Source organism: Aedes aegypti, chromosome 2 (genome assembly GCF_002204515.2).
Source record: "Aedes aegypti strain LVP_AGWG chromosome 2, AaegL5.0 Primary Assembly, whole genome shotgun sequence".
NCBI classification, from domain to species: domain Eukaryota; kingdom Metazoa; phylum Arthropoda; class Insecta; order Diptera; family Culicidae; genus Aedes; species Aedes aegypti.
The window spans coordinates 285,050,392-285,058,156 of record NC_035108.1 but is presented as its reverse complement, the minus strand read 5'-3'; positions in this window follow the sequence as shown (position 1 = coordinate 285,058,156).

Genomic DNA, 7,765 nt, shown 5'->3' with positions numbered 1-7,765 from the left:
TCCTTCGACGACTTGAGGCCGCAGACAAAGATGAGGCATTTAAATTGTTCTTCGGACAGGTCGGCAAGTTTAAAGTCCACAAAAGCTCGATTCACCTTGCACGAGTACGCAACGATGTCTTCCGTGTCATCCTTGACGGTTTGCAAGCATTGATACCGCCGGTGGAAAATAGAGACGGGTGATCCGAAGAGCGATTTCAACTTCTCTATGGACCGATGCACGAGTTCACTAATTTGACGTTTGAGCGGTGCCGAATTCACTAGTTTCCATGGTCACGTAAATAACACGGCACCGCTCAAACGTCAAATAGTGAACTCGTGCATTGGTCGCGAAAATGTCTGTTCTCGATTATTTGTAATTGTAATTTATTTAACATAAGGTCAAGGAAAGAAAACCGTGCTTAAAATTACATTGGAGAACAAATCGAATAACAATCAATATGCGTAATGAACTAATGAAACAATTCTAATCAAGTGCTCTAAGAGATTGCTTGAATGACTCGAACGATGTTGTTGCTTTGACATCGGCGGGTAGCCAATTCCAGCACGAAATCCCGTAGATCAGGACGCTCTTTCTCCTTGTTTGTGTGTGCGGCGGTACCACGTACATCCTCGAACGCTCGAACGTTCCATCTGACCTCGTTGTAGACGCTCCAAGATGTATTCGGGAAGCCGTTTGTGCCAAGCTTGGTATAGGAAGTGACATATTCGCCGATGGTAATTGTCCGGTAGGTCGTGACCAAGTATCGCGTTGCGGACGGTTCATCTTGAATACGAAACGGATCGACGACTTGAAGCACCGGTGTAGTTGTTCCTTTAAGACCGCGCTCAGGCCAGGGTAGTACACAATGTCACAGTATGTGAACATTGGCACTATCACTGCTTGCACTAGCTTGAGACGAACAGGCAAGGACAATACCGATCCGAAGCGCCGGAAAGTTCGTAGGGTGTTGTACGCCTTCATGGTTACTGAGTTGATCTGCTCCTTCCATTTCAGGTTGGCGTCCAGCCACAGACCTAAATCGACGAGTTTGGTGTTTTTGAAAAGTTACGGTACTTTTGATAGTTTCGAGGATGAATGCAGGAATTTGACCCGTAGGAAAATGACGTAGGCTCTGAAGACAACTTCGCTGGCTTCGACGATAAGGTCGGCTGTGACGGCAATGCTGACGGCGACGGCAGCTTCCAGTTTCCACCGAAGACGTACCCTGAGCATTGGGTAAGCTATTTAAAATCGTCGGAGGACACTGAATATGCGACGAGGACTGATGGAATGGACTCAGACGGAAGTTATACGGCGGTTGATGAGTTCGCCAAAAAGTGCCGTTTATCGCACCAAGTATAGCTTGTCGTTTTTGGGTGTATAATGAACTGCGGGCTTACAATCTCGAAAGAAGTCCGTATTCGCCTTAACACGGTGTTGTGGGCATTGGATTCACGAGAGCAAATCAGCTATATTCGCCATAGCGTGGAACGAGTGGATGTTCGTAGACGGCGTCACTACAGGTACGAGGAAGACGATCCAAGGACATCCACCAGCTTTGTATTTTATCTATCTGGCTGAATCGGACGTTTCTTCCGTCAAAGTGTGTCGGAGATTTTTTCTAAATACTCAATGTTACTGCAACAATTGTGGATAAGGGTATTCCCCATACTTGACTTCCTTATAAACACACTTCATCGCGAGTCCTTATCACACAAGTCGCGAGACTGACATGCGTTTATTAGTAGCGTGGGACAGACCAAGTTCGATGTTGTTTAGGGGGAAGTCCTCTATGCCCGGACACTTTTTGTTTTTTGGTAATATTTTAAAATTTACATTGGTTTTACCGTTAATTTTTGTATAGTATACAATATTCACATGGGGCCCAGATAGCCGTAGCGGTAAACGCGCAGCTTTTCAGCAAGACCAAGCTGAGGGTCGTGGGTTCGAATCCCACCGGTCGAGGATCTTTTCGGGTTGGAAATTTTCTCGACTTCCCAGGGCATAAAGTATCTTCGTACCTGCCACACGAAATACGAATGCAAAAATGGTCATTGGCATAGTAAGCTCTCAGTTAATAACTGTGGAAGTGCTCATAAGAACACTAAGCTGAGAAGCAGACTCTGTCCCAGGGGGACGTAACGCCAGAAAGAAGAAGAACAATATTCACATTATTTTAAGTAAAAACTCAAATGAGAGTAAAAATAAACCTTCACAATTCATTTTTATGGTGGATTACATGATGTACCAAAAATGACATTCTGCTAGTGTACAAAGCTAAAATGGACCAATGCACGCGTTCACTCGTTGACGTTTGAGCGGTGCCGTGTTATTTACGTGACCATGGAAACTAAAGAAACTATAAGCAAAGAAGCGAAATGTTCCAATTGGAATTCCAAGTTTACTGTCAATGTCATTCCAATCGAGCAGGAGACTTGTCAAACACTTTTTCACACAAGCTGAAAACGGCTCACACAAAAATATTACCGCCCACGAAAATTTTGCTTGTTCTGAAGTAGCATATTTTCTGAATACATGAGTGTCAATTGCAATTTTCATGCTTTGCATAAAGAATTCTCTACTCATTACATTGGTTTTCCACACATTCAGTCAATTTTTCATTCGTTACCCAAACCTGTGAAAATTCAACACATAAAACCTGTGACTCACTTTTAGCGTGGGATTCAACATTGGCAGTGCTGCGTAATAGATTTGGCAGAGTTGCTAGCTGATTTATTTTGAATATGATCAGATTTCGTCTCTTTATAATTTAGACTCTTTAATGGAAACAAGTGAATTCGGCACCGCTCAAACGTCAAATTCGTGAACTCATGCACGAGTCCATAGAAAAAAAGCACTATAGTTTGATGGTTCTTTCACGAGATTTGTGCCTTCAAAGTTTTGGTACTTTATTGAATTTTGATTCCAAGCTGTTTCATCTAAAGAGTCTAAATTATAAAGAGACTATACTTCAGAACAAGCAAAATTTTCGTGGGCGGTAACATTTTTGTATGAGCCGTTTTCAGCTTGTGTGAAAAAGTGTTTGACAAGTCTCCTGCTCGATTGGAATGACATTGACAGTAAACTTGGAATTCCAATTGGAACATTTCGCTTCTTTGCTTATAGTTTCTTTAGTTTCACCTTAAGCTTTCTGCTTTATTTCAAGCATTCTGCTAGAGCACTAAGCCAAAATACACACTCGCACATTTTGTTGAAAACTGAACTAAAAATGATTGTAGCAGAGTTTTGGCAACACGTAAAACTGAAATCTCAGTAAATTTATTTATTTTAGCCGTAACTCGGCAAAACTGTGTGCCGAGCACCAACTCAAAACCCCTATTATGAACAAATCCCAAAATCTTCAGAAGTATTCTCAGTCTTGGACAATTTTACAGAGAGCGCATTTTAGAATTTAGCATGGGGAATGTTTCTGGAGAAGTACGCACATAAGTACTTACCTGCCTGCCTTTTATCGTGGTTGTGAAATTTGTGAACCCAAAGAATTTCTTTCATATTAAAAAAAAAAACAAGTCACTGATATTTTTGCACATTTTGTAAACCATGTTCAAATTACTTGTATTTCATAAATTAATGTATTTACTCATTCACTATGTCAACGTACTTTAATTTTCCTTCTTTTTATTAATTATGTTTTATCACAATGGAATATACAGTCTCAATCAATAAGAATATAGTTGTGTTTCTTCCTCTTTTTTGCATCTTATTCTCTTTTAGTATTGTTTGCTTTTAATTGCATTTTACTTGTCCTTGTCCTTTATCAACAATTGGTAGGTTATTCAAACTTTTGTTTTATTTTTTTCATTAAAGCAGCAAAATGGAGTCAGAAGCGATATTCATTTGATCTTCTCGTCTACAATATTACAAGTGTTGTTTGTATCCTTCGCCTTTTTTTGTATTCCGCTTTTTTCTTGTTAAAAATTAGAAATAACTAGTAGATTCTACGTACAAAAACGCCATCTTTTTTGTTTTTTGTCTTCGCCTAATATGTAGAGTGTAAAAATCTAGTATATAATAAAACTCTGTATACTGCACTAAAAGAAAGTTATTTTTTCCTTCCACGTGTTCAAGAATAGAGATATCGTACAATTTGAACTTTGCTGAACGTAAAAATGTTGTTTATTATTACCTTTTTTATTTGATTTTGTAGTCCCTAGGTTGTTTGCTTTTATGCATATTATTTAGTTGTCTGTTTAGTTGTGTGGGATGGGTGTGTATGTGTGTGTGAGCTATGTGATATTAGTGATTTAGTTTGGGTTTTTTTTGTAGGGCTCATCGTCAGATATTAGAGATAGCATAAGCTACCAAAAAATAAAACTACGACGCTACCAAAAGTACATTGCAAATGCTGGCGTTTATCGAGTTTTTCTATACTGTGCCTTATCGAATGTTGTCAAGTGATGCTTCATCATCATCTTCATTTTCACTCGCAAAAAGTAATCACGACAATTACTAGCAATCGTGGACATGACATGTTGTCTTAGTCGTTGCTAAATTGACTAATGGTGGTAAGCTCCATCAAAGTTACGACGCCAATCGCGGATTATCCTCGATTTTACTATAGTAAAATCGAGGATAATACGCGATTGGCGTATTAACTTCGATGGAGCTTACCACTATAAGAATGATAGCATATTGTGATGATACGATTGATATTACTGATAATATTGCTACTGACTTGAGATAGGCTTAGCTTATTCCTGTGTATTTTTGGTATATCCCCTTAGCAGAGTGAAGGGGAGGAAGGTAAAAATAACCAGAAAGTTGAGAATTGTAAGTGCTTTCTAAGTGTAAACAATCAAATGGATAAATCTTGTTTCACTTGATTTGAAAAAGCTCGTGCAGTAGGTATAGTATTTCAGACGAATATATACCTTATTTTTTTTGGATGTGCGTAGCATTTTACAGTTTTGATATAATTGATAATCACCGATAAATAAGTGTTGTTCGCCGTTCTCGGTCAAAAAATAATTGGAATATGGACCATTGAGCAGCAACTTATTTCAGAAAGTTTTATACATCAATAATTTAGAAAACAAAACTCCAACAAAAACTCGCAACTGTTTTGTTGGATTTCTAAGTTTGTTGTACACAAGACCAAATATTGAGCTGTAATTTACCTGATTAAAGAGCATTTGCTTGACACTAGCTATCATATCCAGCCAAAGGAGGAACGTAGCGGTACTTAGTGGTGATGTACATTTGTTTCGTCCCTTCAAACTCCATGCTCTTCTTGAAAAGAAGAACAAATAACACAAACAAATGATTTGACATTTGATGTGAAAAAATATGCATCCATATTAAGATATCGAATGTTAAAACTTTCAAAATAATTCGATCGTAGATTGTTTTGAAATTTTGCCCGAATAGAGAACTAATATATAAACTAATACTTTTGGAACTACAATTGTTTCGATTTTTCTACTATCCTGTCAGAAGCCTAGCATTGAACTGAAATTTATTAGGCATGTTAAATACTGGATTTGTATCAAACGAAACCCGCATTATGTACTTTTATCCCATCGCATCCATATCATTTATCTTGAATTTGAATTGCTGCTGATAATGATGATGCGATATCAATCACTAGCGCTTTCGATATCACTTATACTATTTAGCATTTTCGTTTGAAGTTGAGGTTCTGGTTCGCTCCGCAGTAAATGTTTCTTTAAGTACATTGTTTTCATTTCTCTATCGTAAAACGAATTTGACTACAACACCCACACACACACATGTTTTCTCTACTTACTGGAAAAACAACGAATTGCAATACTATTAGCTTCTTTTTGTTTATTGTCGAAGAAATGGTACTCTTGCTAGGAAGTATCTAACTCTCATTTTGCTTCTGATGGTTTGTTTTACCTTCTTCCCCTTCTCATTGAGTGCGGGTCTATTTATGCGCTTGTTGTTTCTATTCGTTATTCGTACGTTTTAATTTTTGTGATAAAGAAGATAACACACATACAATATGCTTTCGTAAGGCAATAATGACTATCAGGAAGGATTTTCTTCTGTATTCGTTTCGTTATCTAAGATATTGAATTAGCTAAGGGAAGAAAAATGGAAAACAAATCATTTGGTTGTGGGTACCCTACTTGGCGAGAAATAAAAACACTGGACAAGAAAATAAATTAAGTATAAATTGCTTTTACACTGATTGAGTGCATTTCCTCCTCTTCGCTTTAGAATGACTCGATGTTTATTATTGTATGTAGTAGTGATTAGATGTGAATGTCTCTTATCGTTAAGAGGCTTTTGAGCAAGCGGTATGACGATTAAACATTCGATGGTTTCATAGGAAATAAATTGTACACAAAAGGAAGATAAAGATGTCTAACAATTTATTACTTCCTCCTAATATCGCATTATCGTAAATTTACATAATAAACAGGTCATCAATAATCATTTTAAGCGTGAAAATAGGCTTGCCTTCGGATCATTGTCAATTCGAGTATCGAATAGGAATTCTTCGTGGTATTTGTTTTGTTTAGTAAGCTACGATCTCGTTCTTCGTCAAAACGTTTCTAAAGCTAGTAATCATTAAAAACAAACAAAAAAAAACTACAAACTAAGAACTAGAATGTTAAGATACACGTATCTGAAACAAGGTAGTAATAAGTATATATCGACAATCGTGAGTGTATTTGTGACTTTTGTTCTGCGGTTGCACCTCTTCTCATCAAGCAGCATTGGTAATGATTAACTAACTGTTAGTGGTTTGAATGAGAAAACGAAACTAAATAAAAATACATATAAACACCTTAAAAACAAAAACCATCACAGTAGGCAACAAAGTCGTAAGAAAAAAAAACTTAACCTCGAAACATTAATCGTCATACTACGTGTTCTCCATCCTTTGCTTGTAATTGATCATTATATGCATATGCTAAATCTAGTACTCGCTATAAACACTTAAATAAGAAATTAACGAAACGAATTTAGTAAACGATATTTTAAAAGACGTTATGAAGGTAACTACACCGTCTTTGAGAATGCAAACGAGGAATCGCCTTGAAAGTGGGTTGACAACTTCCGGAAAAAGAAGAAGAGATGGAACCATTTCGAAACGGATTATTTCTGTTGTAGATTCAAACCACATAGAACATGAATGTAAAGTTTGATACAGTCATACCACAGTTAGGAATCAACTAAAGGTCGCTTTAATGAAACGGTGCAAAATTAAATTACCAACTTGACACTACAGAAAATATGAAGAATGTACCTCGAATTGTAGGATTATTTGTCGATTTTGATAGAAATTTTGATAGAAATTGGAGTTACTGCCCTTCCCACAGATGTGGATCAGTGGAAAAGTATGACCCTTATTATGAATCTAACGAACACATTTTGCCGTTTTGGAATCGCTTTATATTTCATTCGTAACTGTGGTATTGTTTCACTGTCCTACAGTTATGACTCAAGGCTTCTAGAAATATAGTTGATATTACAGTTAACTCTCCCTTACTCGATATCGAGTTAGAGAACCATAGTAACAGTTGGTTTTCATGGCTAACTCGATGGTCCCTTCAATATCGAATTATGGAGAGTTGACTGTATAATTGATTTCAAATGAAGGGATCATCGAGTTAGGAGGAGGTATCGAGTTATAAGCTAAAGGCCGGTTTGCTACTGACAAGAAAAGGAATCGCCTATCTCGATGCGTGGAAAATTTCTCCCAAGAAATGGTCAAGAAAATCACTTTTTTCTGATCGCAGTTCGCAGTTGAGAAGAAATGTCATTTCAAAGGGGGCTCTCTGTAGGAAAT